This window comes from Meles meles, chromosome 15, assembly GCF_922984935.1.
Source record: "Meles meles chromosome 15, mMelMel3.1 paternal haplotype, whole genome shotgun sequence".
In the NCBI taxonomy this organism is placed as follows: domain Eukaryota; kingdom Metazoa; phylum Chordata; class Mammalia; order Carnivora; family Mustelidae; genus Meles; species Meles meles.
In genome coordinates, this window is record NC_060080.1 from 17,750,654 (window position 1) to 17,771,404 (window position 20,751).

Below are 20,751 nucleotides of genomic sequence, written 5' to 3' on the forward strand. Positions count from 1 at the left end.
TAGTTTAGTCCCAATAGTTTATTTTTTGCTTTTGTTTCCCTTGCCTCAGAAGACATATCTAGGGAGATATTACTACAACTAATGTCACAGAAATTACTGCTTGTCCTCTCTTCTAGGATTATCATGGTTTCCAGTCTCACATTTAGGTCCTCGATCCTTATTTAGTTTATTTTTGCATGTGGCCTAAGAAAGTGGTTCAGTTTCATTCTTCTGCATGTGGCAGTTAAGATTTCCCAACCTTGTTGAAGAGACTTTTTCCCATTGGCTATTTTCCCTCTTTTGTTGAGAATTAACTGACCCTATAATTGTGGGTTTATTTCTGGGCTTTCTTGTCTGATCTATTGATCTATGTGTCTAGTTTTGTGCCAGTACCATACTGTTTTGATCACTACAGCTTTGTAATATAACTTCAAGTCTGAAATTGTAGTGTCTCCAGTTTTGCTTTTCTTTTTCAAGATTGCTTTGGCTACTTGGGGTCTTTTGTGATTCCATACAAATTTTAGGATTGTTTTTTCTAGTTCTGTAAAAATAATTCTGTTGATATTTCAAGAGGGGTTACATTAAATCTGTAGATTACTTTGCATAGGATAGACATTTTAAACAATATTTGTTCTTCCAATATGAACCTGGAATGTCTTTCCATTTCTTTGTGTCATTGTCATTTTCTTTCATCAGTTCATCAGAGTTTTCAGAGTATAGGTCTTTTACCCCTTTGCTTAAGTTTATTCCTAGGTATTTTATTATCTTTTGTGCATTTGTAAATGGAATTATTTTCTTAATTTCTCTTTCTGCTGATTCATTATAGTGTCTAGAAATGCAACAGATTTCTGAATATTGTTTTTATAACTTGCAAACTTACTGAATTCATTTGTCAGTCCCAGTAGTTTTTTGGTGGAGTCTCGGGGGGAGGGGTATTTTTTTAAAGATTTATTTATTATTTATTTGAGAAAAAGAAAGAGAGTGGATAGAGGAGGGACAGAGGGAGAGAGAGAGGATCTCAAGCAGACTTCCCGCTGAGCACAGAGACTGCTGCTAGTCTCTATCTCACAGCCCTGAAATCATGGCCAGGGTCAAAATCAAGAATTGGATACTTAAATGACTGAGCCACCAGGGCCCTCCTCTTGGGTTTTCTATATATAATGTCATGTCCTCTGCAAATAGTGGAAGTTTTACTTCTTCCTTACCATATTTTGCAAATTTTATGAGATTGGTATTAACCCGATACCAACACTAGATGAAAATAGTATAAGAAGACTGAAGACCTTCATGAATATAGAATATGGAAGCAAAACCCTTAATAAAATATTGGGATATCAAATATGCAAATTTTTTATAGAAAAAGAAGAATATATCATGACAAAGTCGGCTTATTCAAGTATTAGAAGATGCAGATAAAATCTCAAAACCAATCAATACAGTTTACCATATCATAAAAAAATAGTGGAGAAAAAAACTACAAGATCCCATCAACAGATGTAGCAAAATAATTTGACAAATCTTAACATGTGTTCTCTTCTTCTAACTTGGTAAAGAGTATCTATGAAAACCTATAGCTCATGTAATATTTAATGGCAAAAACTAAACTATTTCCCATTAGGGACAAAAACAAGGCAAGGATGTTTCCTCTCACTACAACTATTCAGCATTGTACTTAAAGGTCTGAGCTAATTCAATAAGGATAGAAAAAGGAAAAAGGCATACAGATTGAAAGAGAGAGAATAAAAATGTTTTATTCAAAGATGACATAATTTTACATGAAGAAAATTCTAATATATCTAGAGAAAAACTTTTAGAACTAATAATGCATTGAAGAGCATATCAGGAAATAAGATATAAAAATCAATTGTATACTAAGAACAAAATTAAAAATTGAATTTTAAAAATACCATTTAGAATAGCATCCAAAATTAAATACTTAGGAATAACTCGAAGAAAATATGTGCAAGTTTTTTTTCATTTAATACCGTAAAACTCTGCTGAGAAAAATTAAAGACTAAAATAAATGTATAGAATTATATGCTCATAGATTGAAAAGACTCAACTTGGTTTTGTTTATTTTACTAACATCTATATATATTTTTTAATATATATATTTATATATATATATTTTGACAGAGAAAGAAACATTTATTTGACAGAGAAAGAAACATTGATAGAGGGAACACAAGAAGGAGGAGTGGGAGAGAGAGAAGCAGGCTTCCCACTGAGCAGGGAGCGCAATGTGGGGCTCAATCCCAGGACCCCAGGATCATGACCTGAGCCAAAAGCAGATGTTAAGGACTGAGCCACCCAGGTACCCCTCAACTTGTTAATTCTCCCGAACTGAGCTATAGATTCAACTCATTCCCAATCAAATTCTCAGTGACTTGATTCCAAAAGGTATGTAGAGATGCAAAAAATAAAAAATACCTAAAACTGTTTTGAAAAGAAAAAAAAATGGAAGAATTACAGGACCTGATTTCAAGATCTATACAGTCCAAGTCAGACACAAGGATAAACAAATAAAGGGGAGAGTATCCTGAGTCTGAAAATAGACCTGTACACATACGATCAATTGATTTTCAGGGTCCAAGGTAATTCAATGGGGGAAAGATAGTCTTTTCAACGAAAAGAGCTGGAAAACTGGGGATCTATATAAAATAAAGCCTGACCATTTACTCATACCGTATATAAAACTTAACTTGAAATAATTATAGGCTTAAATGTGAAAACTTAAAACTCCAAAAGTTTAGAAGAATGCACAGGAGAAATTTTTTTGATGCTCAGATGGGCAAAGATTTCTTAGATTGAAGAGAAATAACACAAGCCACAAAAGAAAACACCGCTAAATTGTACCTCATGTGATCATAAGGATGAGCTACAAAAAAATAGGAAAGAACTAACTGGAATGATAGAAATTTTTATCCTTATTGTGCTTATGGTTACACTGGTGTGCATATTTACCCAAACTCATAGTATTGGACACTTGTAATAGTTAAATCTTAATTATGTAAATTATATCTCAAAAATGTTTATTTAATTTTTAAAAAGGTGATCAGTGGAGGATATAAGAGGTTCGTCAATATGAAAACAAACAGGACCTCAAATGTATTTTGAAACCGTATTTTATGATAGAAATGCAGGAAAAAAGGGATCTAATCATGTTCAGATGCCTGTATCCATCTCTGAGTAATGTGACTACAGAAGGCAGTTAGCACACATGTCCTAGCTGTCCCTTTAAAAGAATTATCTGAAATAGGAATATCAAAGAATATCTATGAAATGAAAGATTGAGCATCATTTACCTAATCAACACAGACTTTCTGGAAGCAACAAAGAACTTGAAGAAAAATGCATGTTCTTTCACTGGCAGCACCCAACCCCTTCAATAAAAAAACAAAAGAAATCTAAAGGAGAGGATAAAGACCTGCATTAGATCACAGCTCCTTGACTTGCCAGCCTTGTGATTTTGGCAAGTTACTTAGCCTTTTCCAGACTTGCTTTTCTCATCTGTTAAATGAGGACCAGAAAGTATAACTGACAAATTCTTTGCAAATATTAATGGAATGCCATATGGAAAATGCTAAGCAATGCTTGAAATATAATGTACCTGCAGTAAATAGTAGTTAGGAGGAAAAAAAGGTAGCTCTTGTTATGTGACTTATGTTTTATAACAACATATGTTCCCTAGAATTCCTGGGGTTTCAACAAAGCCTTTAAAAGCATCATAACTTCTGCTGTTAGAATATATTCAAATTCTTAAAGAATAATACACAAATGTTTTATATATCTTGTTATCATTTTCCCTTTGTTTATCATCTGTCTCTTCTGTAGGAAAACTGATGGAAATGCAAAAAGAATGTAAGGATGATTAATTTCAGGGACCCAGGAAAATCAGAGGGGGCAGCTCCTGTGGTTTAAGCTCAATCTGGATATACTTTCTTCTGCAAAGTTTGGAAAGAAATTATGTCACCACTTGGAGTATGAGAGAGAAGCAAATTCTTATCTGACCTTGTGGATGATGCAACATGAGTGAAATGAGCAAATCCGCATCTGTAAGTCTTAAATAAATACAATGGTTGTCTATCCTTGATGTGAAATCCTACCCATCGTTCAGGCTTATTCAACAACTTATTTACAGTTTCTAAATTTATTGAAATCTGTTCAACTGTTTTCAGGCAACAAACAGATGGATTTTAGGATTGGTGAATTCAAATCATCAAGCTCACAAACTGAGAGAGGATGGACTGGGTCTAAGAACAGACTGCATTGTTGAAGATAAAATGAAAGAGTAACCTTTACACACCAGCATTTTACTGCTAGGAAGTTCCAAACTGATGAAAACAGTTGGTTGCCCATCTGGAAAAGGTATTTAAAATTAACTTAGATTCGAGGGGCTATTTTAAGGTAGCAACTGCTTTCTATAGATGTCCGTTCTGTTCCAATAAAGATATAACACTGGAATCTGTTAAAAGATAAACTGAGGCATATTCAAAATTTTAAGGCTTTATTTGAGCAACTAGTGATTTGAATTGAGTGGTATCAAATCAAAAGTAGTTGGGAGCTGTCTCCCCCTTGCCCCCAGACCAGAGCTCCGGGTGAGACTTTTATGAAGAAAAGACAAAAAGCAAAGAAAGGAAATTATTGATTGGCTATTGATTAAAGTCTAGTTTGCTGTTTGCGATTGGCTGTCCATAGGTTTCAGTTTTGTAACCTTGATGCATGTACAGGCTTAGATTTTGGTTTGCTTATATAGGCCACCATGTGATAAAAGCCACATCAGTCTAATGGGCTCCTTGTTTCATTAATTTAAATCTAAATAATCTCAATGCTGAGATATATTCTGCCACTCTAAAAGATACCATTGAATCACTCTGAAATCCAGAAAGTTTGAACGTAGCAATGAATATCAGCAATTTATGATGACCTCATACTATGAAAATGCCAGATGTTATATGTATATGATTGCATTTAACAAGTTTTTCTTTATGCACAATTCAAGGCTTTTAATAAAGTGTTCCAATCAATAGTAAAATGCCTGACCAAAGCTATTAGCCTCAGCATTAGAAGGCTAAAAGGTAATGCTATCCCAATTATATCATAGCTGCTAAGATGGCATGGCAACAATTAGCCTGGAAATATGGTTCAATTACTTAAGTGTTATCCTGAATAAACCAGAGTTCAGATGCACCAGTGTCCAAAGTTAAAATCACAATGTCATGTAGAGGTCTACAGTTGGTTGGTAAGTCCTTTTGAGAGTCTTGTTCTGCCCCCAAAATATGTAGGTTCATAATCCTGGCTAGAGACTAACAAGTCATTGGAACAACATCAAAGTAGGATCATCTCTTCCATGACCAAAAGGTACCCCGGTATACCCAGTTGCTAGATACTAACTTCAAGAAAGGTGAGGTAGGCACGGGCTCACCCAAGACATTGCTGGGCTCCTCCACACATCACAGCCTCCCTTGCCATTGGGCTCTGGCCAGGTGATTGGGTCATGGATAACAGAATAGAAGTGGAAATAATAAACCACTTCCTGGCTTGACTACTAAAAACATCTCCTGGTGGGATTCAGGCTTTTCTTTCCCTTCTGAGGCAATGCAAGAAGTCACAGTACAGCAACTAGAGATGGAGCGGCCCGGGGCTTAGAACTCACTGATTGTAAGAGAAATGCCACAGACATGCTGGATGTTGTGTCAGAGAGACAGGAACATCCTCCTGTCTGTTCCTCTTGTTAAGCCAGGGGAATTTCGGGACTTATTTCTTATTGCTGCATAGCCCACCATATCCTGACCAGTATAAAGCTAATAAAAAGGATCTTTCTGTTTTGACTCTAACACAACAGAAAATACTCTTGGTTCCTTTTATGCCTGATATGTCCCTGAGAGATTTCTGTTACAAAAGATAACTCCGCTTGATATTCAACCAAGAAGAGGGCTCAGATGTGTAAAAGAGTAATTTCAGCCACTTTCCCAAATTAAGAATCACATAACTTTCCGTTCATGCAGCAACATCAGCTTTTTCATAATGCTTTCATGTACGGTCTTCACAACATCCCGACAACTCTCTTTTGTTTTCAGTATATAAAATTCCAACTTTATGACTGAACAAAGTGAGTAACAGCAGGATTTTAAGTGAGGAGTCCAGTCACCCAGCGAGCCAGAGCACAGATGAGACAGGCCGCTGCCTTTAGTCCTCTGTAATCAAGAAATACTCCAAGCTTTCAGCCTTGTTGCAGATTTTTACAAGCTCTGCTTTTAATAACCTTTCTCCATTGCATTCCTGACTTATTACCTCCCTGGCTCCCAGCACTCTTATTTATATGCAGACTCATTCCAGCTGCACAACCCAATGTTTATGCAGTGTTTACTGTGTTGTCTCCTAACTAGAGTCCATTATCTGCTGAAACAAGAAGGATGTTCACGAGTAAAACACAGCTTGCCTGTGGCTGCCGGACCAGTGCAGCCTGTCGCAGGGGGCAAAGATGTATGTCTGCCCATGGGGAGGAACCTGCTGTTTTCACGGGAGCCTCCCCTGTGTGGCTCCAACAGGAGCAGGAGGACAAGATGGCTGAGAGCGTGTGACCTACTTTAGGAACAAGCCAACTGCCTTTTCAAAGACTCACTCCCAGGCACGCTCTTCCCTCTGACCAGGAACCCTGCCCCGGGCTAGATGGGCCCCACTCAGAGCGACTGAGAGACTCCATGTCAGCAAGGTTGCATTTGTAGCCAAATTGACTCAAATGGAAGAAAGGAAGACTTTAGGAAGGTGGCTGGAAAAAATACTCAGCCTAAATGGACTCATTAGAGAACTTCACAGAGCTCAAAGCCAGGTTCAGAAGCTGTCTTTCCACTTCCTTCCTAGACCACCGACTGGTCCACTTGGAATAACATGGACAGGTGCCTGGCTTAGGCAGCAAGTAGAAGGGCCTCGGAGGAGAGGCTGAGCTCTCGTGAGCCGCTCTCACCAAAAGTCATGGGCCAGGTTGAGGCCCCCCTCCCGCCCCTCCTACCAAGTGGTAATGGCCATTGTGGGAGGCGGTGAGATGGAGATGAATGCAGGTGTGATGCAGAGCATGCTGGCTTCAAAGTCAGACAATTAGGCTTTCAAACTCTGGCTCAGCACCTGAGAGCTCAGTGACCTAGCCCAAGAGATGTAACCAGCCCATGACTTGGTTTTCTCCTACAGAAAATGGGAAATAAGAATAATTGTCTTGGCTGAGTTGCTGCAAGGATTAGGAGTTATATATGTGAGCGCTCACACAAACAGCGAACACTCAGCGTGGCATAAACCCTGGCAGAGGATTGGCCCTCTGGTAAATGGTAGCTTTTTCTAATTGTTGTTTTTATAATTATGATTATTAAACAGAAAACTGTGTTTGTGCTCTTGCTCTGATCCACCTCTCACCATCTCTATGAAACCATCTGTGTAGTGCCAATCCCTAAAAACAAGCAAACCCCCTTCATACGGAACAGAAACCGGCACGGTGCCCCGTGCCTACTAAGTAGATACATACATTTGTGGAATGGAATTGAAATGAACTGAACTGTGCCCAAAATTTTACATCCATAGGCAACTTCCTTGGTTTGGTTCTTTGGCTTTGATATCCCCCTAAAAATTAAGCTTGGCTTACTGCTGCCCAGAGCTTCTGGGTGTTTTGGCTGCTGTTATAAAGTGTTTATGACTTTTTGTGTATGAAGCATTTCATATTTGGTCATGTGCTTTCACATAATTATATTAATACTACGGTGCAATTAAAAAATAAAAAGCAAGAACAAAACTGATGGATCACATTTCTGTCTACAGGCTGCACATTTTGGACTAGTCTTCTGGAGAAAGTGGGAGAGACCCGCAAAAAGTCTTTAGAATTCTAGGTTGGGGTGATAGTTTAATGTTGCAGAAAATCAGGGTCCTGTCTCCTAAGTTCATCACAGGGTCTCAAGATGAGAAGGGAACATAGAAGTCATCTGTCCCTACCCCCACCCTAGGCAATACCTGCCAGCTCGTGTCGAAATTGTGAACAGCACCAGCTCCCAAGGCACTGGCACCAACCCCAATCCACACTGCCAGGCCCTGGGTTAGCGGATGCCCACAGCTAAGGACAGGCAAATAGGCCAGTGAGGACTGTATTGACCACTGCCCACCAAGGAGTTTTGACCAGTCTTCTCCAGCTTACAAAATTAAATGGAAATAGGTAAGGTTTCTCGAAATGGATGTACTTTCAAGACACACAGCTCAAGAGGGTACACACATGTGTACGGGCATGTGTGTATGCCTCAGGACCTTGATGAGGTGAATTCTCACAGTGAAAACACATGGGGGCACAATACACTTCACACACAACCTTTTGCTCTTGGAGGTCAAGTACTAATTTTTTTTTAAGAACACCCAACTTTTGTATCAACATGGACAGGACTGGAAGAGATTATACTGAGTGAAATAAGTCAAGCAGAGAGAGTCAATTATCATATGGTTTCACTTATTTGTAAGCATAAGGAATAAGAATGGAGAGGAGAAGGGATTTGAGGGAAATTGGAGGGGGAGACAAACCATGAGAGACTTCAGACTCTGAGAAATAATCTGAGGATTTTGGAGGGGTAAGGGATGGGAGGTTGGGTGAGCTTGGTGATGGGTATTATGGAGGGCACGTATTGCATGGAGCACTGGGTGTGGTGCATAAACAATGAATTCTGGAACACTGAAAAGAAATTTTAAAAATAAATAAAAATTAAAAAAAAATACATGATGTTATACAACTGGTCCCAAGAAGACAGCCCCTTCTGGGAAGGACGTACTCATGATATTTGGAATAAAGACTTTCTAAGCTACATGCCAAGAGGAATAATCACAAGGTAATAATAAAGTAAACTTATTCTGTTAAAAAAAAATAAATGTCTGCCTTGGTTATTAACCTAGATTTCATTTAGTGCGTACTTTATGAAAACATCTGTCTAGGCCTTCCTTTGTGATTCTTTATATCCTTGAGAGGAAGGAGGTGCAGGTGGAGTTAAACCTGAAAATTCAGGGAGTCTACGATCTGGTCCAGGCAGTGACGGGTGCAACGGGTGAGTGCCTGGGCCTGGGTGCTCTCCCCATGGGTGAAGGTGCCACAGAAGGAGGCTTGGTGGGGATAGCCAGTTCCTTCTCTGCATGCCTGAAGCTCTATTTACATTTTAAATCACTGTTGTGTCAAAGGGTTACATTTTGATAGCTGCCAAGTAGTTCAGTTCGGATTTTTCCCTCTGAACAGTAAATAGTTTACTTTTCAAATAGCATAATTTCTGAAGTTTTTATTCCTCACCATCACTGTGTTAAGAAAGCTGTCAAGTTTTTGTAATTTCATGGAGAAATGTGAAGTGGCCTTTGTAAGCTCCAGAGGAACCCTCTGAGGCCTGACATTCTAAACATGACGGCTCTATTTACATATATATTGTCCTTCCAAGGAAAGGCTGGAGGTCTGGATTTGGGATTACTGTCTATAGACAGCGTCTGCTGTCATGGGAGCCTTATCCTTCTTATATTCACGTATACATTCATTCATTCCCTCAGTCATTTATTTATTCATTTAAAAAGAGGTTATCGTCTTATCTTTGATATCTGGGGAGGCTGGAGCTTCTGTTCTGCTATTAAGGAGGGTAACAGAAGTCGAGAGTCAGAGCCACCTAGAAGAGAGCCCAAGAACCCACAGAGATAAGTAACATGTACTCTGCACAATTTTGATCCTGCCCAAAGAACTTTCAGGCAAATCAAGAAATTCTATCTGCTGTCCACCTATGGTTTGTTTGACTCAAACTATGAATATCTGAGCTCCTTCTAGAGGCCTTCTCAAGAAACTGAACTTGCATTTACCCTTGAGCTAGACTTTGGTTTTGCCTTCTACCTTCGTGCTCCTTGGCTTGAGTTTCCTGGACTCGGTTCATTAAGTCTTGCCTAGAAGGTCAAAGCTCCAGGGGTTTATTCTTGCTCTCATTTCAGAAATGGAGCTGAGGAGGGAGCAGGATTTCAGGGGGTGTCACCACTGGGAAGAAAAAGTCACAGCTGTGTCCAGTACCTACCACAGCTGGCAACAGCTCCAGCAGGTTCTGCTTCAGTGACATTAACAACAATAGTCAGAGCCATGATGCTGTCACACACTCCCAGCTAGGAGCATACTTGCATCACCCCACAAGACACTCACAACCAACAGGAGAGGCACATTCTGTGTCCCCTTCTTGCAGATGGTAAAATGAAGAGTGCAAGAGTTACACAGGCTGCCCAAGTCCCTCCTAGTTAGTGAGTGGCTGGGTTGGGGATTCGAAATAATCATTGTGTAACAGTGCCTTCGGTAGAGAGTGCCATGTCCAAAAGTCCAAAAAATGAAATTGAGGACATGACTGAAATTTTTAAGCTTTTGTAATTTCCCCATATTTGCTAATTATTTCCTCATTATATTTCCCCATAGTGATGGTTAGAGTAAAATGGTCTGGAAGAGATGGAGCCTCCCACATTGAAGAATCCTATGGGATATAATGGGGATAAGGAGAGTAGAGTGAAAATAAGGGTAGACTAATTAGATGGGTCCTACTTCAAGGAAGAAAGTAGTATGGGGCATGGAATAGAGTTTCTGGTATATAACAACAAGGCCTCTATGCTTCCCTGAACTAATGCTTGGAAGTTTTATAGTTGAGTGGAGAGCCTTATTATATAAATAGTAAGAAGCCTAAATCAAAATTTTATTTATGTATTTGTGCATTGCTTTCTGTCCCTTGACCTACTGAGTTCTCCTTAATCATGAGTACATACATAGTCATGCACCTAAGAATGGGCACACCAGTTGAAAGAAGGAAAGAGGATTAGGAAAATGGGAGTTTATTCAGTTCCTTCATTCAATAAGTGAATAGATTCTGAGGCCCGCTTCCATGCTAGATGCCAGAATCAGCAATGCAAGAACAGAGAGTTATAAATCACAGCGTGGTTGCCCTTGAGGAAGGTGTCTGGTATCTAGGCAGAAAAAAATGTACCAATGTAATTCTCACAGGTGGAAGCAGAGAAGGTCAGAATGCTAGCACATTCTGTGGAGGAAAAACTAGGGACAGATGCTCAGAGCCCACATCTCTCCATGACAATGAGAAAGCAACATGGAGGGCCAATTCAAGATAGGTCACAGGTCCACACAGGGGGTAAGATTTATATTCCTAAAACAATCTAGTCATATATGTGCTGGGCAATTGTGTTAACTTTTATATTTATATCTTCTTTATTTTAAATAGCATAAAATGGCAATGGAAAGCTAAGGCCTGGCAAAGACTTCACTAGTATGATAAAATTTGTGTTAATATCAAAGGATAGGAAAGAACATATCAAGGATGGGGGAGTCAGAGAATTCCAACTGGAGAAAATAGTAAAACAAAGATGAGGGAGAGCAAGGCAATTTATTCTGCTGAAACTCAGGGGTGGGCCTTCCTTCCATGCAGGGTTACCTCAGGTAAAGAAAGATTCTACCAGGAGGTGATATCTCCAGGTATGTCCCCCACAATAATATTGACTGTTATTTTCCTTTTGCATAGGATTGTACCCCAACCACCTAGTTCCCAAAGATGGACTCTAGATAATTTATATTTAGAATACTTATGGAGCATTTATAATCCTGGTCCTATGTGGGTAAGTACTAATGTGGGGCAAAAAAATCTGGGTACGGGCGACAGAGCTGATGGTGTACTTTAGATGGCATCAGGCTAATGGTCCAGGAATGGGCCATTGGAATACCAATGGAATGTAGGCAGAAGTCACTTAGATTTCAGAAATCAAGGCAGTTGGTAATAGATGTGAAGTAGTTAAGACAAGGCAGGTCTTTAAGAAAGCCAAAGTTGGAAGCACTCTTTCTTTGCCAAATAAATCCGATAACTTGACAGGGAAATCAGAGAAGAGAGAGTTGGGCATTTTGAGGAGAGAATGTTACATGGCCATGCAAAGAGTCATGGACTGGTGTAAATTTGGGGATGAAAATTATGAAGTATGTATTAGAGACTCCCCGGGGGAGGGGGGCGGGAATTAGAGCCAGATTCTAAAGGGGCCTTAAAAGCCAGATGAAGCTCAACTTTTAGTAGACAATGGGGAGCCGCTGAATTTTCTTGAGCAAGGTAGTGACTGAAGATTAATCTGTCAGGGAGCACAGAATAAATTGGTATGCCCAAAGCAGGGAGGAGAATGTCTAGTTGAATCACCATCATTTGAGTGAGAGATGAGAACTGCACCAGAGTTCTGGTTGTTGACATGAAGATGAGGGCCAAAAACGGAGAGGTGATTAGCAGCTACGATTTACACTGCACATGAAATACTGAGTGAGATAAAAAGGATGAAGAAAGGTATCATGTCATGGAAAAGTTGCTGAGGGGTAACAAGGAAATGGGTGTTCTTCACAATTGTTGACAATATTGAGCATGACTTAAAAGAGAAACAAAGAACATTATTTCAGAAAACTGGGGAAGCTTCTCACAAGTTACGTACACAACTCCACAGGATGGTTGTTCCTTTGCTACCAAAACCACCTGGGAATGGGGGTGGGAGGTTGACAACCACCCCTCCCCTTTTCCCTAAACCTATCATCTCAGTTCTTCCACACCTGCCAAGCCAGAAGGCCAAAGAAAAGCTAAACAATCTGTGGGATGCCAGTCAACATATAGTTCATTCAGGGAAGCCAGGGAAGTGTGAGATGGCATATCAGCTCATCACTTGTCCCGAAACAGGAAGACAAAAAAAATCTCAGTGCTACATGGAGTTCTAAATGAAAGCAGGTAGGAAACAGTTTGAGAAGTGGGGAGTGGAGGGATCAGGCAATACAACCACTGGGATTCCTCTCTGCTTCCTGGTGCTTCTTTTTCCTTGTCATGGCTATTGGGAGGCCTGCTGAGGCCCTCTGGGAAATCAGAGCATATTTCCGAGAAAAGTAGGTCCTACTCTCCATAACTCTTCACCTGCCACCTTCCCAAAGGCCAACTTCCCGGAACAACAAGAGAACAATGTGAAGTTGCTCAGAGGAAGACTACAGGTGACCCTGCCCTTTGACATTGCACCTACAGACCTCAGGGGGTTAAACTCTCATCCCTAGTATCAGCAACCACCAGCCACCCTCAGGGGGTTAAACTCTCATCCCTAGTATCAGCAAGAGCGACATCCCCCTGTCTTGCAGAGTGCCAGTCAACCGCATACCTCGAGCCGTTCAGTAGCTTCCTGACTTCTTGCAAGTCATGGAGTCTTATTGACTGTAGAGTGATTCCTTTAAAATATTCTGAAGTCAATGAACCTAAGGGTCTAAATAGTCAAATAATAGAGAAGGCTTTGTAAGTGGTTCTTTGCTGTGTGCTTTAAGAGATAATAAGACATTAGTCTTCAAATGGTTTCTCAATTACCTAGCATGGTATATCTACAGGATCTCCATCATAAATAAGCAGCAGCTTCTCTGAAGACTAGACTGGAAAGAAAAGGTTAAGAAGATCACATCAGGAGCCAAAAATTCTTGGAAGCTGATGCTTCTCTACAGACTATTGATATTCAAATCCCACCAAGATTGTGCCCTATTTTAACTGGACCACCTCAGTTAATGAATGCATCTGTTAACTTATTTAGGAGTGGGTTTTCTTTGAACTATGACACATTCAATTTCCCCTGAGATGTACCAATCCAAGATCAATGAAGACCTGTGACTTATATTTATATACAATTCAGTAGGAGAGAAAGAGATTTTTGAATTCTTGTGCCTAGGGATATAATATTAGCTACCTTCAACTCATTAATTAATTATTACCATTAAATGAATGCTTACTATTTGCAGGATACTAATCTAAGTGCCAGAGAATTAAATAGGAAGGAAGGAGGAAAGGGAAAGGAAGGGAAGAGAAAGAAAGGAAGGAAGGTAGGAAAGGAAGGGAGGGAAGAAAGGGATGGAAAGGAGGGAAGGAAGAAAGGATGAAGGAATGAAGGGAGGGAGAGGGAGGGATGGAGGGAAAGAAAGAAAGAAGGGGGGAGGAAAGAAAGAAAGAAAAGGAAAGGAATGAAAGGAACAGATACACACAACCAATCTATATCTTCAAGGGGTACAAATAATCATGCAGTCCTACAGGAGATAAAGATCAGACAAGGAAAGCAAAAGTGTAACACAAGAGCAATAAGAAAAACAAATGCGCAATAATGACAACAATAATAGCCATACTACTAATAAACTGCATATACAGCAGGCAGAGTGAGTGAGCCCTCTTCTAGGTATTATAGATATGCCAGCCCAAGTAATCCCCTCAACGGCCCCGTCAATAGGTGCAAACCTCTATCGCCATCTTACAGAGAAGAAAACTTATCTCATAGAAGTTAATTAATTTCCACAAGGTCATAGAGCCAGGGCTGGGTTTGACTGAAGTTCATACAGTGGAGTGCCCAATGCCATGCTGGGAACCACTCTGCTCTTGGAGTTCAGAGTCCATCAACTGCAGCATGGAACAGAATGTTCAGGAAGGCTTCTTACAGGAACGAGGTTGTAAGTCTTGAAAGATGAGCTAGAATTTAGAAGTGTGAAGAGCAAAGGAACAGACACTCCAGAGAAGATGAAGAGTCTGAGCCAAGCTTGAGAGGTGGTGATAACTGTGGAGGAGAGACTCAGGACCCTGATGAAGTGTGTGCTCCTTGGAGCCAGAGGCTCCAGCTTCAAATCCTGGCAGCACCACTTTCTGGCTCTGTGACTTGGGACAAGTTTCCTAACCTCTCTGTTGTGTCCTAGGTTTCTTATTGGAAAGTGAACATAAGAAATGGTGTTGCAGAGTAGATTGTAAATATCTGTAAACCACTTAGAGCAGCCCCTGATGCATCGTGTTACATGAGGCATTTCCCAGGGACTAAATGTCAGTTAGGGGCACTAGGAGACAGGTGTGGCTAAAAGGATAAATGATACATAACTGCTTGTTGTATGTGTCTTATCACTCACCCCTTCAAGGACCACCTCCTCAACAGCCCAGATTCATTTTTGCTTGGGTATAGAATCGAAGGAAAGCTCCTGGCCGAACCCTGTTATGAAGGACCCCAGTGTTATCGCCATCAAAATAACCAAAACATTGACCAAGAGCTTTTACATGAAAAGAATGTTCAGGTGTACTCATTTCAGGTGTACTAATTTAGCGGGGCGGGGGGGGAGAAGAAGGATTCACAGTTGAAATGCCTCCAGGTGGAAATGGTTGCACTGAAAGTTCCATCAGACCCACGGCTGCAGCACCTCCACATGTGGTGGAATCCAATGCTCAGAGCAGCCGCAGGAGTGACGAAAAGAGTCAAGGAGGTCAGAAGCCCTTACTAGCTCATTAGTGCTATCTGGATTTAAAAGAGAGATTCCCAAATCCCAGGAGGTGGTTCACTGCTTGGAACAAAACCCGATGCATTAACATCCTAGTATTCCAAAATGATCCCCGAAGCCCTACAGATACGCTGATGGAATGTGATTTATACCAAAGCGAGGGCTGCCGAGCCCCAGACCGGGGAGGCAGCTGAGCAAGGGAACCACTGAGAATGTTATGAATCTTTCCATCTGTGAACCTCTCAGCTCAATAGGAGAAGTGCCTCTCAGGAGTCGTGGGGTCCCAGCCCTGGGCCCAACTGGCTTCTCTGCCACTGTGCCTGTGGACGATACATTTGGTCCGCACACGAGACCTGTCTGCATCTCAGTCAGGCTCCCAGCAGCCCAGCAGGTTTTGGGAAGTGCCACAGCAGCCACCTGCAAAAGCCTACTCTCTGAGCTTGCTGCCTTCAGCCCAAGGGTTACCCCAGGAGATGGTTCTAGATCCAGCTCTAAAGCTGCTTCAGCTTCTTTGGAGAGAATATAGGTGGGAGGATGAGATAGGAACACGTCTGTGAAATATAGAGAGGCAATTCACACTACACAACAACCAAAATGCCCACATGCACAATTTGCAAATTTCTCTCCAGCTCTAGAATGTCGTGAGTTCAGTTTTCCCTTACAGCCTTCCACAGCACCCGATGGCTGCCACCAGAGCCTGGAGAGCGACAAAGGAGAAACTCCAGGAGCACGCTCTCTGGAGTTGGACAGGCCACAGTTTGCATTCATAGCCCTTCCAAACTAGAAACTTGTCCACGCACAGTCCCAAGCTCCCTTTCTGAGGGTATGTCCAATTAGAGAGCAAATGGCTATGATTTACAACATAAGAGTCAGTCAGTGTAGCAACCTGGACAGGCCAATTGCTGCAGCGAACCACCTCCACCTCTGAGAGGCTGAGTGCAGGGCAAGCTTCTCTCTTGCTCTGTCACGATCAAATCTGAGGGGCTCAGGTCCATGCGGTCACTAAGGGATCCAGGCATCTCGGATATGGAGGATCCCACCATCTCCTAGGACCTCAGCATTTCACACAGGCAGACAAGGAGAAAAGGGAGTGGTTGGGAGCCAAATTCGGAAGTGACATACATCACTCACACCTACATTCCTTTGTCACATGAACTGCATCTCCATGAAGGGATTGTAAGAAAACAGTCTATTTCTGCATGCAGGAGGGGAGGGAACTAATGGGGCTTGTTACACACTTCTCTTGTCACAGAATCAGGGAGGCTTCCTGGAGGGAGCAATACTCGAGCTCTCGGAGGATGCACATTCTTGCAGACTCCCCTGTCTCTTCTCTGGCTGGAAGTAACCTCAAAGGTCATTTCAAAGGCTATCTCCCGGTCCCGCAAAGCATAGAGCTGAGCACACAGTAATTGCTTGGTCAACATTTGGTGTTTGATCTGAAATGGGATCTAAGGGAATGCAGCAGCCAGAGAATCAGGATGGAAGCTGGGCTCAGGGCCCACAGCTAGAGTGTGGAAACCACCTGAGTGGGAGTCTGAGGGACCTTGGGAGGATCCCCACAAATTAACTCCACTAGCCATGGGCCGAGGGTGAACCAAGAATCTGACACTTTGCAGTGGTTGCATATGTTCCAAGTATCTCCTAGACCATGTAAATAGCTTGACAACTTCTGCTGAACCCCGTGTGTATTTGACCATCATTTGATTTGGTTTTGCTGAAAAGTATCTGGAATATATTATCTGAAATAAACATATATAAATACTCATTTATAATTACTCCACTGTGGCTCCTTTTTATAGGTCATTAAATGATTTCCAAACATGCAGTTAAAAAATCCCAAGAAATCATTTTCAGTGATGAACCTCTGCATCTGTTGTAGTCAGAGTCTCAGGGCTACAGAGGTCATCAGAGGTCATTTGATCTTTTTCCCATTTTCCTAGAAAGACCCAAGATTGTTTGTAGGACCTCAGGAAAAGGATGAAATACAGAATATCAGTGCTCAAAAGCCCATGGCAGTTCCATCCTGCTAAGACTCACAAATGGGGACTGTTTGCCCACACGAAGCCGTCACCCAGAATGGGAGTCCCACACTTTCTTGTCATGCCCTAACTCCCTCTGGGCCCAAGTGGGCCACTTGACACCGGCCCCATTGTTAGTCTGCTTGGGCTGCCATGACAAAATGTCACAGACAAGGGGCTTGAATGACAGAAATGTATTTTCTCGTAGTTCTGGAGGCTAAAAGCCCACCATCAAGGGCCAGCAGGCCTGAGGTCTTGCACTTATCTCCTCCACTTGCTCATGATGACTTCTTATCCTGTCATCATATGGCCTTTTCTGTGTGCATGAAGAAGGAAAGAGGAGCTCTGTGTTCTCTATTCTCATAAGGACACCCATCCTATCAGATTAGAGCCCCACACCAATGACCTCAGTGAACCTAAGTTCCCTCCTTAAAGGACCTATCTCCATTCATGTTGGGAGATAAAACTTCACCAGCTGAAATTTGAAGGGACACAATTCAGTCCATAACAACCCCTCACTCCTGAGGACGAGGCTGAACCCGAATTTGGTTGGGCAGAGCAATGTGGAGCTGGTACCACTCGTCTCACATTCCTCTGCTTCATGCCCCAGTCAGTGTCTGAGATCCACGTGTCTTCTGGGGATCATCCCATCATCTAGTCCTCAGTCCCTTCCTCCACTGGAATGATATACATGAGTCCTAATCTTATCCAACATCTGGCTGAGGTCATTCACTCATTCAACAGATTTCAACTGACTTGGGTAGACACTCTTTTCTGAGGGAGTTGTGTGGGGTTGTTTCAGCTGTGGTCACAAAAAGAAAGGCTGGACATGACCCCTGACCTCCCTGAGGAGCATGAAGCCATCTCACAGGACATGTAGGAACGACAGTGGAGTTCTCCTCCATTTGAGATCAATCCTGGGGCTGTGGGGTGGGAGGCAAGGAAGGGAGGAGCCCACAACATGACACCAGGGCTCTGGTCCTGCTCTACCATCCATTCTATGTGACTCTGGGCGAATGTCAGCCCCTGTCTGAGCTTCAGTCTCCTGAAATACTGTTGGGGAGTGTGAACTAAATGGTATCTTCAGGCTCCCCCACATCTGCATGCCCTGTTGGGCCAATCCTTTCTCCTTTTCTTTGTGGCCTAGGACAGGCCCAGGATCTATGACAGAGGGCTTCATGGACTCCATGCAGATTCCTTGGGAATGTCCTCATCGGGACCACTTTCCTAGATTTCCCTGGATACAGCTGTGACCCACAAGCCTTCATGTCAAGGCCCTGTCTCATTTTCCAGGTCCAAGAAGATGAATGCTTGGCATGTGCACCAAGGGGGTAGAGTATTTCTTCCAGGAAGTTAATAAGATTGTATATTTTAGCCTTGGGGCACTGGAGAAGGGAAAGAAAAATTCCCTGAAACAACATGTCTCTTGTTTAATAAAGTTTTATTATTATTATATATGAGTGTGTGAGAATGAGAAATCTATACCCGTTCTTTGCTGTCACAGCTTTATTGGTTCTGAGCTTAAAAAATCAGTTCGGTGACTAACAGAATAAAGAACTGACTGACCGGTGATTTTCAATATGTGGCTCTTTTAGGAAGCAATCTAATAGAGTAACAGCTTATTGGAAAGTATAGATTATGTGGAAATGAGTTACATGGAGGGGTGGGCTGTCCTGGCTCGAACCTTGGGAAGGGCAGGCATATATGACAGGTGACAGGGGCCTCTTAGATTGCTGGTTACATCCTAGCTCAGTGTAACACCCCTGCTTTGGGGAGTAAAATTAAGCTGATAGCTTCGTTTTTCTCTGACTCCTATCTCCCCATCCTTGTTTTAAAACCTCCTTCCACTGAGAGCATCTTGCAAACAAAAGGAATCCCTTTTGTTCAGTTAGGCAGGCCTGTCTTCTACCATTGTGTGTGTGTGTGTGTGCCTGTGAGCTCCTGTGTATTCACTGAGCCTAGATGTCTGTCCCCAGGGCTTGTGGTCTCAGCCTGGGCTCTCGCTGGAAGATAGTAGACCCTGGTTCTCCTTGGCATTTGGGGAGGGATTAAGAACCATGGGCCATCCTAGGGACTCTACAACTCCCAACACCCCACCTGAACACCAAGTGTTTTCTCTGGCCTAAGGATGATTGTTAACACCTCTTTAGGAAACACCAAAATCTGTTTTGGGGTTTTTGGAGCCTCTACTCTGGGGTTAGCCTCTCTCCCCTTAATCTCCTGAGCTTCCTTCTTACTATCCACAGCAACTTTTGAATCCATGAACTAGGAGAAACCTAAAGTCTTTTAAACTTGGCTTTTCTGAGCAGAGCAGCAGATATGATCCTCTTTAGATGTTAAAGAAATACTTTATGGCCAGGTGGCAAAGCTGGGCCAAACTCGGCAGCCATGTTCCAGGAATCCATGATGGTGGTAGGGCTGGGTTGGAGAGTGACTGAGGTGGAGGTGGTATGATGCAGAGTTTTAGTCTGTCAGAGCCACGATAATGAAGTACCCCAGGCTGGGAACTTACACAGAAGAGTTTGTTTCTCAAAGCTCTGGAGGCCGGAAGTCTAAGATCAAGGTGCTACCAGGGCTGGCTTCTTCCAAGGCCTCTCTCCTCAGCTGGTAGATGGCCCCCTTTCTCCCTATGCTTTCATATCAGCTTCCCTCTGTCCTTATCTGCATCCTACTTTCCTCTCCTTACAGAAACTCTAGTCAGATTGGATTAAAGCATATCCTACTGAATTAATTTTAACTTAATTACCTCTTTAAAGACTGTCTCCACATGGAGTCACACTCACAGGTACTGTGGTTATGACTTCAACATGTGAATTTGGGAGGACACAATTCAGCTCATAAAACACATGGCAAAGGAACCGCAGCTGTGTGAGATAGGCACCAGGGATGGGAAAGTAAAGAGTAATGCTGTTGTCAGCATTCCTCTTGTGCTGGAGGGCACTTCCCCGGCTCTCAGGTGCCAGAGTCCCCATCATCCTTGGAATCCCTCTTTCTACACACCTTCTTGCAGCATAAGAGAGGTACAATGATGGATGAGGCATATGAGGTGGGCCTACACCAGCCGCAGGGGAATAAGCCCCTAGTAATGGAATTATAAATATTAAGTACAGAAAATAGATATTGTTTTTAATAAAGGATATATCCACATACAGGAGGAGGTCATGTATAGGAAGCAGCTACTCTCCCTGCCTCAACCCAAGTCTAGGAGAGGAGCTTTGTTTGGCCCCCACATATCTGAGTCGGCTGCCTATGGTCTTGCTGCCCTTCTTTCTCCAGCTGGAAAGAATGAGAAACCAGCACTCTCCAAAAGCATCAGAATGACACAGGAAGTCAACAGAGAGCTGTTGGGGTCTGAATGGCTATTTTTCTTGCTCGGATATCAAGAACCCCAGGTTCCACCTCCCAGACAAAGAGCAGGTATTGGATTAGTGACATTCTGGG